We start from the raw sequence: 15,052 nt of genomic DNA, 5'->3' as shown, positions 1-15,052 counted from the left end.
TCTCTACCACAGGGAAATAACTTCCAAACAATTTTGAGTACAAAAAGAACATGTTTTCTGCCATGACACTAAATCATTATTTTGCACATATTTTGGTATTGTTACACAAAAATCTTGATAAAAAATGCTTAGAATTTCCCTTTTTCTAACTTTCCTTAGTCACTTGGGCCTATTTATGTTTTGATCACACTGTATTGTTAGCAACCCAGTAATATACGTTAGATAGGTTTATCAACTTTGGTCTTCACTGAAATGCCTTTGGAGAGCGAAATTGTGTAGCTACCTGAATGTCTTGGGTTTTTTCAAAAAGAGATCCTGAAATGTTGTGTTCTTTTTCCCCTCCATTTAGTATCTGGCCACCTGTAACAAATCCTAAAATACTGATAATATGTTCAGACTGTGGATTGACTTTTCATCTGGTTTGAATGCCTCCTATGAATTCTTTGGAAGAAGCCAAGTTGTAAGAAAGACAGACTGTGATTAACAGAAAGGATGTGTGGTCTGTGCTCATGTCCTTGTGGAGAGCTTCCTGAGGAAAAATGTAGCTGCAGGGAGAGGCTTTTTATTCCTTCAGGAATCGGTGTGACTAATAGTTCTAATAAAACTTTGATATCGAGTGTTTGGTAACTTGTATATATTACTCTCCTTTCAATATCATGTCATAAAGACAATTTTTACTTTCTGTTTTTATTTTCCAAATATTCTAAAATCCCAAATAGGACTGGATTAGGGTTCTTCAGGTTGTTACTGCTGTTAAGGAAGGGGTAAGTTTCTTCAGCTGAAAAGACAGATTCAGGCTACTAGAACATCTCCACTGCAATTTTTATGTTGTGCTTAGAAGCAGCTTGTGATAACACTTCTCCTTTGTTTTATTTACCTGTGAAATTTTTAATGGGACTTGTTATACAAAGATTGACTAGAGTGAATCCCAGTGTCACAGATTCATCGTTGAGGAATAGAGTTTAGTTTTACTGATTTTTCACAAAGCAGCCTGAGATCTATTGCACCTCTCAATTTACTGCTATGCCACATCCCTATGTATCCATAAGCATACATATATTACTGCTATAAACTGTTAATTGTACTTTCTGAAGACAAAAGTTCAAGTTTTGTAAGATCACATCCCTGGATGTGTTTAAGAGACGGGTGGATGAGGTGCTGAGAGATATGGTTTAGTGGCGGACAGATACGGTTGGACTGGATGATCTCTAAGGTCTTTTCCAACCCAGTGATTCTATGATTAGAAACATGGGTGGTTTAATGCTTTGGTTTTATCTTTGAACAAATGGAGGACTGGAGGTTACACATTTCTGGTTTCTTCTAAACTTTGCAACACAAACTCTCCATGAAATTATCATCTTCATCAAAATGAGCATAAGATTAATACAATGTGTTCTCATGTGTGTGTGTCTGAGTGTTGTAAAAAATGTTTCTAGAATGCTTATTTTGAAAAATTCATTGTTACCATTCTAATGTAAAAATATAATCTCCCTTTGTGTACTTTCTGGCAAACATAGGCATTTGCTAAATTCATTACTGTATAAGAATTTAATGTGAGCATTTCCTGCAAGTATTTGTGAAGATCCTCTTTCTACATTGTTGCTCTGACTACATTTTACATCTGCTGGATCTGCTGAGTTTCTCCTTACTCACTTTTATCTGAAAGCAGAGAGAGGCTTAGCTTTGCTTTTACGATCTCACACTGACCTAAAGGTTTGCAGTGATGTCACCCATTTCAGTCCTTACCACATGAACTTTCCAACACTCCAGAAAGTTTCCCCTCTTGCCCTTGGAGTGTTTTCTTACCTGTTGCTTCACATTAGAAAAGTTTTTATTAAAACGTCTTTGTTTCACTCCTTAAACATCATTCCTGTTGCCCTCACTACTGATCACTGTTAAACAAGTGATAATGGATTTTTAGTTGGTCACATCTTCTCTTTTTTTCCAACTCCGTGGTCCAAATAATTAAAGTAACAAGGAAATGTGTACAAATATGCATACTATTCATATGTTTAAATGTTATATGTTCATTTTTATAATACCTGTGGCCTAAGCCTTCAGACTTTGGCCTTGGGCTGAAACTGTATTTCTATTTGAATTAAAAGATGTGGTCTAATCTTAATTACAACTTGGAGTGCTGCAGAAATATAAATATTTATTGATGCAATTACTGGTAATATATTCCTTCACATTTATATTGGCGTGCATTTATTGCACATTTTTACTATGGTTATTATGGCATTAGTGCATTCCTGACAGAGCTCCAGTAGAGAACTAGGACTCGGGGGGGGGCAGAATTACAGCATGGTTCCTGTGCCATAGCATTTATACTATAATTTGCTTTGTAATGTCCCTTGCTCATACAGCTGTGGAATGGAGAGCATTACTGTAAAGCTAAGGAAGGAAGCACAGTGACCTGTGCAATACATGTGGTGGTCATCACTTAACCTTTATCACTTGCGGGACTCAGGCTATTCTGGTCTTTTTTGAATATTCTACCTCCTATAAGCATCAAGTTTATTTTAACTGGGATGACTGGGTTTACTGTTTCTGCAGCAGAAAAAGCAGGATACAATCCAATCAAATTCATGGGCACAATGGTCGACTGCGTATGTCCTGATAGATGAACTCAGCTACGTTGCTTAGCTTTATTTTTGACAACTGATGACTATAGTGGCATCTGCTCAGGTTCACAGTCTGCCACACAATTGTCCTGGTACACTGCATGAATCCTAGCATGCTCAATGCATCCTGACTCCACTGTTGGGAGATAAATACTGAGTAATGCCCTTCTCACCCCAGCTCCATGGCTGGTTTTTTTTTTTAATGGAAGAGAGGGAGCTGCAGGCAGAGAGGAACAACAGTGCTCTCCATGAGATCTGAAGTCAAAATAACTGTAGGACACGGTGCTCAGGGCTCAGTACATAACACAACTGCTCTGCAATTAGTCAGCATGTATGGAAAGTTTCTGTTTTCTGGATCTTGTGAGGCTGAGTTATTTTGAGGTCTGTATGTTTTATATTCATCAGTAAATAAAGGATCATAGAGCATGCCTGACACTTCTGCAAAACAGCAAACATACATTGATACACAGCACAGAGCTGTGGTCAGAGCAGTAAATGGATCTTCTGAAAACCTTTCTACTCTGTTCTAGAGAATTACAGAATAGGAAAGCTCTGTGTTTCTGGCACAGGTTTCATGGATTTTTTTTATTTGCAACCTCACTCAGGTGGAAGAAGGTAGAAAGAGTAGATGGGATGATAGTCAAAGAAATACAGACTGAGAGAAGAACACAAGGATGGCAGGAGCCATATGTGTGGCTGAGCATATTTCACAGTAGTTTTCCTACACACCTGAAAACTCCAGGAGATTAATAAAACTGGAAAGCTATTTGTATTTGATTACCTTAGAGATTGTTCATAGTCATCATGAGATTAAACGCTGGGATAATTTCAGATTGGATTTAACCACGTATAGTTGGCAGCCAGTTTAGGGAGCTTAATGAATCAATGGTATACAACTCTCATCGGCCCTGGTTTCATAAGGTTATGTTAGCAAATGCCTCACTTTAAACACACCAACTTGCCAAAGAACATAGCATATATTTAAAGTCATGATTACCTGAATTGCATGTAGAGGTCACTATTACTTGTACGAAGCATATCAGTGAAAATTTTAATGTCTAATGTTTAATTGCTCACAGAGGGCACACGGTGTCTTTCATGAGACATCAGAAAGAATATATCACTTCTGTTTGATCTGGTATTTTGGGATTCATAAACTTTGAAACGCATGCCATTTTAGCCTGCATTGGAGGTATTAATTCAGGTTTAAGAACGCAGTTCATTATCTTTCTGTCTGTATTAGCTTCGGGGTCACTTGACATTTGTCAAATGAGTGTTCAAGCGGATCAAGGTAATTTAACGGCAAGAATCATTCTTGTTCATTCTTCAATGTTTACAATATTTTTGTGCATCCATCTTGATGAAAATGCAAAAACCATACCCATTATTCTTTGGTTTTAATCTGCTTGTACAATCTATTGTTTTATCGTTTCTTTAATGTGTGTCTTTTGGAATGATTACACAACTTTGTGTATATTTGTTAATACTTGATTTGTTAGGAACATCTACACCCACTAACTCTTAAACCATATTTTAAATAGTATAACAAGATCACAGTATTATATTTTATGCCTATCACTCTCCATAATCAATTTGTAAATTAATAGGCCTTACATGCTGCATTTGAATAAGAAATTTGAATTAGTGACTTGAGCCAATAAATTAAATCAACTTTAGGCTTCAGTAGGTTCATATTTGTTAATCAATATTCCCATTATCGTATGAACTAGAAAATATATCATTTGTATTTTCATATTAGATCACCTCAAACCCAACAGTGCACATGCAGCTCTGACAGTATTCTGTAATTTTGTAAGGTAGTTAACTAACAAGTAAAAACTAATGTTTGTGAGCAGTGTCAGCAGTAACATGAATCAAGAGTAATTTGCCTCTCAGAGATCTGTATTGGCCCACCATTGTCAATAGGCAGACCATGGTCCACAAGCATGAAAAATGGTTTCCACATTTGTTACTGACAGACTGCAAAGAAAATTATTGCCATTTTCCTACTGCTAATGTTGATAAAACAGCTTAGTGATAATACATTTGTGAGAAAAATAGGAACAGAGACTGTGCTAGGGATATGCAAAACATAAATGTATCTTGGTAAATGCTTACCAAAGAAATTATGTGAGAAGATTTTTTTAAATCTTTTTTTAATTTAGTGTAAGCAAGTTCCCATCATATGTCTGTACTAGAAATAAATATGGAAATAATTTTACTTGTGATCCAAAATTGTAAAAAATATTTTGGATTTGATAGGGCAAAATTCGATATTCATACTTCTTTGGGATCTTGATTGGAAAATGTCATCAATAGGAAATATTAAATAATCTTCATTAATATTAATAGGGACTATCAATGTATGGGTGGAATTATTCCAGGAGGAGTTGTAAGGGGTTTGTTTTACTTGGTTCAGTCCATAAGAAATTATCCCGCTTGCTTGACATTGCTCCCCGAGAGTGTAGTTTGGTCACCTTTGATCATCTAGAACTCATGAGGACAAAAGAGGAAGAAGAAAGAAAAAAAAAAAAAAAAAAGAAGAAACCATATGTATAATTCCTTTGTATCAGAAAATGTATATCGTGTTAGAGTTTTTTCTACAGCAATCCTAGAATAAAAACATTGTTTTAGAAGTCCCATTTATGAAGAATGTCCTCTATCATTAAAAATATATATTAAAATTGTATCAGTGATGACAATATCCTTGATTTTCACTGAAGAAATCTGTGGAAAAAAAAAATTCCCAGTAAGAATGCCATTGAAAAGTATTATGATCCTGACTAATGGTTTGGTTTAATATTTGAAATTAATTCACTCTACTATGCTTTGATTTCAACAGACTGGGAGTTATATTTTAAGTTGGGATTTCTTCAGTTTGTGCATGCAGATCAGAGCTTTGATATTCTTTACTTGTAGTTCTGGGGTGAGGTTCATTTCCCTTCTGGATTTTTACTCATATCCTATCTATCTGTTTTATTGTCATGGTTTGTACAATCGGTAGCACAGATGGTGATTTTAATACAGATATACTGTATAGGAAAATCTAATAAAACTGACTACACACGGAGAATAGTGAGGTTTTCATAACAGATGTGTCCAGTCAAGATAAATCTGAACAATCTCAAAATCTGTAGATGACAATATACAGACAAAGAATACAAAATTTCATTTGGGGAAGACTGTTTTTACTCAGAGGGAAATATATTAATGTCATCAGAAGAGGAAAATGGATTTGCAGTGCAAATAGCTAAATACTTAATTTTAACTTGAGTAGGATTTTTCAAAATTAATTATATACCTTAAGCATGGGGAGTTCTTAATTAAAGTATTATGTACTAAGAGTAACTACATAAAGCCCTAGAGGCATATTATTTTATTTATGGGCAATGTCCTGGATGCTAAAAATGTGTTTGTATACATAAACATATATATACACACGTATAGTTATATACACAAAGTGTGTATCTATATAAAATACAGATGTAGACATTATCATATACACACTACGTATAAATAGTTCAGCAACTCATACATTGTTGAAGACAATGAAGGTTGTAAGGTTTCTGCTAAATCTGTGCTCAGCTCTGACCAGCTGGAAGTCAGTGCCTGTACTACCAACAAACTCTAGGGCTTTTGTATCCTGGTTTGGGTGCATTACTGTTGTCTTTGTGAGAGTAATAATGAAAGAATAATAATTTTGCTACTACTTTGTTGAGCTTGGTTAGACAAAAAAAAGCAAGACAAATTGGTCAGCCGGGGTCAAATGCAAACTACAATGCAACCATGTAATTGATATTTGTTATTATTTTCACATTGTTCTAGGCTCTGTAAAAGACAGTTCTTTCACTGTATCGTATTTCATCCTATTTTTGTGGCAAAGTAGAAGTAGCATATTTTTGTTTACTTGGCTAAGGGCTTGCGAAGAAAACGTACTGAAATGTACCTAGTAATCTTCTGTGAAAAATCTTGACAGACATTCTTTTTCATAATAGCAACTGTACAATTGCTTTAAATGACTCCTATTTACAACGTGTTGCCAGTACACCATGGAAATAAATGGTGCATGCTGTAGGCTACGTGCAATAGCACGTCAGTTATTTACACAGTAACACTTAACTTGGTTCAGAATTCATGATGGAGACTAATAAACTCAATTGCCTTATTACCAGTGTATCTTTACCTTTAAAGTATAAAAATGACTGCTGATCCAGGCATTTAGCATTCAGAAGGAGTCAGGGCTCAGTGATGGTGTAAATGGATGGCAGAAGGTCCTGTGAGGGGTCCTGTGCTGCAGCCAGCTGAGTTCCACAGCTGAGTAAGCCTGGACCGCAGCATCCTTCTCACAACCAGAAGTATGGACTCTTGCAGAGTTTGCTAGCAAAATCTGGATTTCTAATGAACAGGCAAAGCTTCTTGGCTACTAAAGAGTAAAGACTGTAGAGATTCTGTTTGAATTTCTGCTTTTTTAAAAGCCATATAGCACAAACATACCCAATTGTCTTTCATTAGGCCTACTACTCTCTAATCTCCAAGTGTTATAGAGACTCCCTTACAAGGATGATTTCACCTTAGTGAGTCTTTCTCCACTGCAATGAGAGCTAAACAGCAATATTAATAAAAGGTCAACAATCTCAAAAAGGAAGAAAATAATTTATGATGTAAAAATGTTGAAAATATGTATTACTCATAACTCCTACAGGTTTTTGCTTTGAATAAAGTAGTATTTTTCTTGACACATCAGGACACGTTTTAAAGGGCTCAATTGTGTAAAGTTTCTGGAAAGCTCACCACTTAAATAATAAAATATAGTGGAATCCAAACAAATATAAAATAAACGTAGTTGAGGTTGTCAGTCAGGCATGAACACTTGTTTACAAGTGAATTTTTGGAGTGCAACAAAAGACACACTTGGAATTTGTCTGATTCTTTTTATTTTAAGTCGTTAAATGGGAAGGAAGACAAAGTGAGCCCAAAGTACGTTGTTAGTGCTGGAGGTTTCATTCCCCACCTTCCAAAGTTATTTTTGCAATCTGAAAAGGCTTTTTTCCTTTTCTTTTGTTCTCTCAAAATGCAGCTGATGTTGATTACAATGCTGTACAGTTCATACTTATTTTAACTCCTACCTGCTGTGATAATAAAGCTCTAAGTCCATATTTACGCTTTTAAATATATTTGGTTGTAAAGCTCATGGCTTGCACTGCTGAATGGAAAAACTAAAGCATTTCAGCACTAAAGCTGTCTTCAGGGAGATTCATTTGTATCTGTTGTTTTAAAAGACTGTATGGATTTATTAGGAGTTTGGATTACCAAGTCAGAATAAGCATTTATGATAGCCTGAAGAATATCTTGTATTCACTCTCTCAAATGCTATGTATATAGCCAGTCACCGACCCTATGCAGTTAGTTTGATCATGATACTGATACGTACTGAGGTTTTAGCTACTACTATGGGAATAAGGATTCCCACTCCTAGCCACACCCCCCACAAGCCAACAACTCACTTTTCCATGTGTTTTTATTAATTTTATATTATACATGGATAGCTCCAAAATTCTGTATTTGCATGGGGGGGAGGTAAAAATTATATGATTCTTGCCTTAATTCCATCTTTATCCCATCTACCAAAGTCAGATAATTTGGCAGAACAGAAGGAATGTCCATTATTAGACAAGTGAACCTTAGATCTTCATCTGCTGTTTTCTAGTAAAGAATGGTGAGAAGGTGGTTGAGCCCTGGGTGTTCAGGAACACTCTGGTGGTCTTGTCACTGGACCATTTCACTATTACAAGTTTCATCACTGTTACTCAAAGGTGAGGCAAGCTCCCTACTTGGGCTCTTCCTTTGATGGATGTAGAAAATGAAGCCAATCAGAATTTGTGAGCCAATCCTCTGGATTGCGGGAAATAATTAAAACACTGTTGATCTTCATGACGGATTAAGAAAGTTGTCATTAGTGGATGACTGAAGAGAGTTGGTTCAGTAATGCTGATTAGTATATATGTTTTTATTGGGCAAGGGAAGTTTTGTGAGGGTTTAAAAGGCAAGAGTGAGGATGACATCTGCCAAAGCCACCTAAGCCTGCTTTATGTATTGAAATTCAAATAGGTCTTGCTGCTATGTGATCAAGCTGCTAATCCTGAGATCCTTCTGTAGTACTCCAGGTGTGCCTTCTCAGAGCAGCTAGCACTCAGTGGGTACCTCTCTTCTCAGCAGGAGAGCTTGTTATCCAACCGCTATCCTGCAGGGCCTGCATTTACATCCACTTCCGTGCAGTTTCCTGGAAGACGCTATAGCTTGGTGCCTGCAAGGTTTCCTCTGGGATCGAGAGAACAGTGACAGTGTGATGTAACATAGAAGTGTTTTCTTTCATGCAGAATATGATTTATTGTACCAAAAGTTTCCATGTCATGATTGTGCCTTTCCTGCCTGGTTTCTTATCTCATTCCAGAGCATATAATACAACATCAAACAAATATGTAGGGACATGTGCAATACTCATATGTTCTGCTGAACTGGTATGTGTTTAAAGACTAAAAATGGCTTAACTTCTTGCCAGAACAAATTAGAAATCTTAATAATGTGTTTATTTTCAGGCAAAATTTAATTGATCACGCAAAAAAGTTACCACTATACTGTAAAAACAGTTTTCCGTTTGAATTTTTTCATATTACTTCGACTACTTCCAGTCCATCACATTATAAAGTTCGCTGAACTGGTATGTGTTTAAAGACTAAAAATGGCTTAACTTCTTGCCAGAACAAATTAGAAATCTTAATAATGTGTTTATTTTCAGGCAAAATTTAATTGATCACGCAAAAAAGTTACCACTATACTGTAAAAACAGTTTTCCGTTTGAATTTTTTCATATTACTTCGACTACTTCCAGTCCATCACATTATAAAGTTCTAGATCATGATTTCTGAAGTGACCTATGGTGCAAACTTACAGTGACGTTAATATGTGTGACAGCTTATGCAGGTAACTCTATACTATGCTGTGCTGGAATTGCTGTAATTTGGCCATCATGAGGCTGCAAGTGACTACAAAGTAAGAAGGATGAAAAGGAGTCTAAGCAGGGAAGTGGGGAATGGAAGGACTCTCAGTCATCGCCGTGACAATCTGTTTTGCCTTTGGTTTGTAAACTGTAGTAACTTAGTAGACTGGAGGAATCTGCTAAGAAATGTCAAGTCCCCACTAGATTTTTCTCTGTACGTGTGGCAATAGGTTTCCTCTGTACTTTGAAGAGTCAGTTAGCCTCAGTCTTCGAACTCATTTGTGTTTTGAACACCTATAATCGCAGTTCTTGGGGTATCTGGATGTCTTGTGTTTTAATTTCTCGGTTAAAGAGAGTTACATAGACAAGTGAATTAATAATTGTGATTAGTTAAGTATCATGGCAAAGAATGTGATAGAGATGTTTTTGTAGATAGTAGGTCTGTACAGGATTAGAATAAAATACGATGTTTTAGGGCAGTGGAGATGTTTCTTTTCATCTATAAATCAAAAAGTGTAACATCCCCTGCCCCTAAAACAGAGAATGCATTTCTGTGCCTCGGGTACCACAGTTCCTAGTTCTGCATCCTATATGAAACTGTGTTGAAGTGCAAACTTGTCATCAGCAACTCGTGAGAACTTAGTCATGCTACTTCTGATATTCTGCTGATAAACAGACTGAGAGGATGGAGGCACAAACGTCTTAAATTACTGCAGCTAAATCTGTCACACCTCAACTGACAGAATCATTAAAATTGCAGTAAAAGCTGAAACTATCCAATGGGATTCTAATTAAATATTGAAAATCTCTTTTGAACAGGATTATTAAAAGATTTCTTTTTACTCATGAAGAAATACAATTTAAGTTAATATTTTGACATATCTGAGGTTTTTATGCAACTCATGTTCTTAACATTTCCAGCAGGCATCCAGGTGACCCCCACTCATGCAAAATATCTCACTTTTTAATACCTGGTTTTTACTCAGATTCAAAAAAGGATTAATTCTCTTTTTTTCGTGAAAATGTTTTGCAGCTGTGCATTCCATACTGAGTTTTTCCTCCACCAAAGAGTGAAAGAAATACAGTGTATTGTTTATACAAGATACTGATAATACAAAAGGCTGGTTACCATTATAATTCCTTTCAAAAGTTACATATAAAATGTAAAGAAAATGTATATGCATTTCTGGACCTATGATAAAAATATAGTATTAACAATGACAAATTTATTGTACAATTGAAATTTCAGTCACTCTATTTCAATATCTCTGAAGTCTTCTGAGATGTTGTGTTGAGGTTAAGCCAGGAAAGGGCAATATTTATGTTTATGAATCAAGGTTTAAACTTGCATTGAAGCAGAAGGAAATCACCTCAGTCTCTAAGCATCCTTTATTCCATGTGCTACACTTAATATTTACCATATGAAATGATAGACATTGATTAAAGCTTAACAAAAGCTATCTGCATCAAAATTAAAGCAAAGTCAGAAGGTGGACCAGGAGTCTGAATTATGTTCTCAGTAGACTGAAATCTGATATTTAACACTGTTTAACTATAGAATTTTATGATCGAATACCTTAGGAGGACATCCCAGTAGGCAATTTCACTGTCCGCTGAAAGGCTTACATAAATAAGAGCTGGATGGGAAACTGACACAATGTGGTCACAAGAAGTTTAGTTTAGCATACTATCCATGTAAAAATAAACACCTTCTTGATAAGAAGAGATTAAACAAAAAGCCTTCTAGATCTGTCAGGTGAAGCAAAGTAAAACATGGTTATCAGTGACTTTAATTGCCTAAAAGAGATTTGTTGCAATGTTAGAAGATCTAAGAAATTAGTTCAGTGTTTTAAGGTAAGACAAGTTTATAAAAAGCCAGCTTTTCAAAAGCTTAGAATAATGCTTTTAATGCCTTATATTTTTTAAGTGATGCAGGTTCTTACTGGTTTTATGGAAATTTCTAACATTGTATATGTGTGTTTAGAGTCTCTGTTAAGAATAAAACTATATTTAACTTGTTATAAAACTATTTCAATTAATGATAAATAAATTTAAAGTAGAAAAATTGAAATAATTATCTTTTTAAAAATATTCTGCTCCTTTAGATATTAGAAATAATCCTACAAAAAGAAACCACTGTGCACATATGGCCTTCTATCTTCATTAATTAAATATCTTTATATCTCTACACACAGTAATAATTTATTAAATGGAAAGCAAAATTAACTCAAGATGATTACAGTAATTATATTTTAATCCTTTACTGGGGATGGTTTTAAATACAATTTAAATAGTAAAAACATAAAAGAAGTCAGTAGAAAAATTGACTATGCAACTATTCAAAAATTAGAATAGAATTTTATTTAGCTTCCACAGAGGCCATATACTTTTGAAAACATACTTTTTTTTTTTAATCTGTATCATACTGTGTACAGTCAGGAAAAAAGATATGCATGTCCTTCATCCCACCTATTTCAGACATAGAGAAGCCGCAGGCAGTGTCTCTCTCTTCAGCATTTATAAGAGAGTCAGACAACCACTTTAGTCTGAGCGTTCAACATCTTGGCTTTTCAGTTGTCCTGCTCTGAGCCAGCCAGATAAATTCAAGATTTTCAGCTGAGTTACTGTAATTCTGCCTTAAGTCATGGGGTGATACAGGATGCCAAAGGCTGAAACTTAGCATTTTTCTCTAAGTAGACTATACTCTGTGCTGTCAGATATGGATAACTCACTTTTTACAGAACAGCAGCACTGGGAGCAAGGCCACCAGGACCAAGATTTCAAGGGAAGAAAATTTTTATGGGTAGGAAAAGTACCCGTAGAGTACCATCAATGTAATTTACAGTACATGATACATGTTGATAGTAGCAACAGCTTCTCCCTGTGGATGTCAGAATGATTACAGGGAAAGCCTAGTGGCTAGGGCATATTTTGTCTGGACCCTAAATAGCCAACATTCTCTGATTGACTCCAAATCTTATCAGGTAACACCACCAGCGATCATCTCAGATTTCCAAATTCTGATCCCCCCTGAGCTTTCAACTACAAAATCATTCTTCCTGTCTCAAGTTATAATTCTTCCTTCCTGGAGTTGTCAGCAGCTTCCTTATGGACCAAATATCACCATGAATGATAACAGAAAAAGGAATCCATTTAGTTCCTTTCCATCAACCCGGAGGGATTTCATCTTAATATTTGAACAGGGAAATATTTTTTTACATATTTATATCTTAAATCTAAATCATATCTGACAAGTTTTTTTGGTGTTTTGTAGGTTATGTGCTGCTTTCTTGTTGAATTTAAAGTAATATGATCAAGAAAATAAGAAATTAATTTACCTGTATTCTCGCAGATCTGGTTGCAAAATACCAGTCACCTTTCTTTTAGTGCATGCTCACAAAAAAGCCCAGAACACCAAAACTCAGGGCAAAAAGCAGCCAAAACATCATACACCTCTAAACAGAACCATAAAGGGCTGAAGAACCTTTTGCTTCAATAAACTGAAAAGTAAAATTCATGTTTATTTGTAAGACCCAGGAGAGTTTCCATGCTCCCTTAGGAGCATTAATTCTGCCTTAACTTATTCTGTAAATCAAGAAGAGACAACAAGTATGAAAGCAGGTTAGCTGTGTGGTTGTTCACAACGTAGATCTGTTATCTGATGACTACCCTAGAGCTGAAGATTTAAGATATGCCAGGCTTCAAACTCCATGTTATTCCTGTATGTAGTTACTCTGCATTCATTACAGTAATGAAACTACTGTAACAAGCTTTAACAATGATGGATTTTTGGCAAAAAAATTGTTACCAAAAATCGAGTAAATCCTGGAAAATGATGATACACAATATTATATTCTTTCATTTGCTTTTCACTTTAAAGGGATAATTGATTTTTATTTATTTGTTTACGTATTACAAAGTGGTGATCGTAGGGTATCTAAAGATCAGCAAAAGCTAAGAATATGTCAGAATATATCGTGAAATGATAAGATTTTGCAATAGTGTTTATAGAATATTTTTATTGAGATAAAGGACAATTAAGGATTTTTATTAGACACAGGTGATAATTCAAAATGAAGGCATAGTAAAGTCTGCATTTTAATGGATCAAAGAAAGATTGTCTTATGAAAATTCAGATCTATTTTTGGCTGTCAGTTAAGATATCCTGTGATTTTACGTTTGTTTCATATGATAATTGAAGTTATCTCCCTCAATCTGCCTGAAGGTCACTTTTAGCACTAATTGATGGCTAATTTTGCTTGGTGGGAACCATAATTTCTGTAGTTAAGATTTGAGAACCGTTTGAACCACAAAGAAAAAGAAATTAATGAAGATATTAAACAAACAAAAAAATTAAATTACCAATACTGTGTACAAAGGGAGTCTGTGCTAATGTGGTTATAAAGACCTTTTTCTGTTATTTAAGACAGACCTTATTCCCTTATTTAAGCAAGGTGTTTTAAAGCTCAGTGTATTTATACACCCCCAAAAGACACGGAGTGTCTCAGACAGTTTTAATTCTCAGTCTTTTATATTTTCCTATAATTGCTTTGGGTGAAATGTTGCCCTCAAGTCTCAGTCTTGGCACTGAAATCAGTGGGAGTCACACAAGTTCTGCAAGGGCTGTAACTTGGAATTTAGTGAGCAGTGAATCAGCCTGACTCATCACAACAGTTTTCAACATTTATATTAAGAAGGAGTTTTTTAAAATGGTGTGTCCCTGAGATCTCAAATGCTGATCAGAGCTGATTCAGATGGTCTTTACAATCAGAACCTAAACATAATTTAAAAAATCACATTTGAAAAAAAAAAAATCTTTTTTTTTCAAACTAAATTATTCTGATTAAGGTAAATATATTTTTAATGTAAATGAAATTTAAGTTAAATTACATTAAACTAAATGTCCCACAAACCTTGGCTGCTGTACATGCTTACCAGGTAATACTGCCTTAAATCTTCCCTCCTACCCTATGCTTTTGTTTCTAGGACAGGACATTGTTTTAGGGTGTTTCTGACTCAGGATTTATGCAGACACATGCAGTGTCAAAGCCTTTAAATTTACACCAGCTTTCCAAAAATGGCATCTATACATCCTACCAGTGTTATACTGTGTTTAATACATGATGTTATCCATTCAGTAATTAATTTATTATATGTGCTTATGAAAGCAGAATGGTACAGAGAGATTAACTGTGCAATATGTCAAAATAAGTAAACTTTATATTAGCCAGAACTTCCAACTTATAGCATACCACACAAAAATGTTTTAGGACCTGAATCTTTCCACCCTGTGTATTGTCTGAGAGTCAGCTGCAAAGTCAGAGAGAAAGCAGCTTATTTTACAGTAGCTGCATGGCATTTTTAATAACACTACCAATAAATAAAACAATAGTTTTAATATGATAAAACCTACTTGTATATTCACTAAATT

The 15,052-nt window shown here is 35.1% G+C and overlaps 1 protein-coding gene across 1 annotated transcript in view; it reads left to right on the top strand.

Moving 5' to 3' along the window:
- PPFIA2 (protein tyrosine phosphatase, receptor type, f polypeptide (PTPRF), interacting protein (liprin), alpha 2) overlaps positions 1 to 15,052 on the top strand; it is a 112,834-nt gene that overhangs the window by 16,384 nt on the left and 81,398 nt on the right. The gene's annotated exons all lie outside the window — the stretch shown is intronic.

This window comes from Eurypyga helias, unplaced genomic scaffold (genome assembly GCF_000690775.1).
Source record: "Eurypyga helias isolate BGI_N326 unplaced genomic scaffold, ASM69077v1 scaffold3211, whole genome shotgun sequence".
NCBI classification, from domain to species: domain Eukaryota; kingdom Metazoa; phylum Chordata; class Aves; order Eurypygiformes; family Eurypygidae; genus Eurypyga; species Eurypyga helias.
The sequence above is the reverse complement of the archived record's forward strand: the minus strand, read 5'-3'. Positions and strand labels throughout refer to the sequence as shown.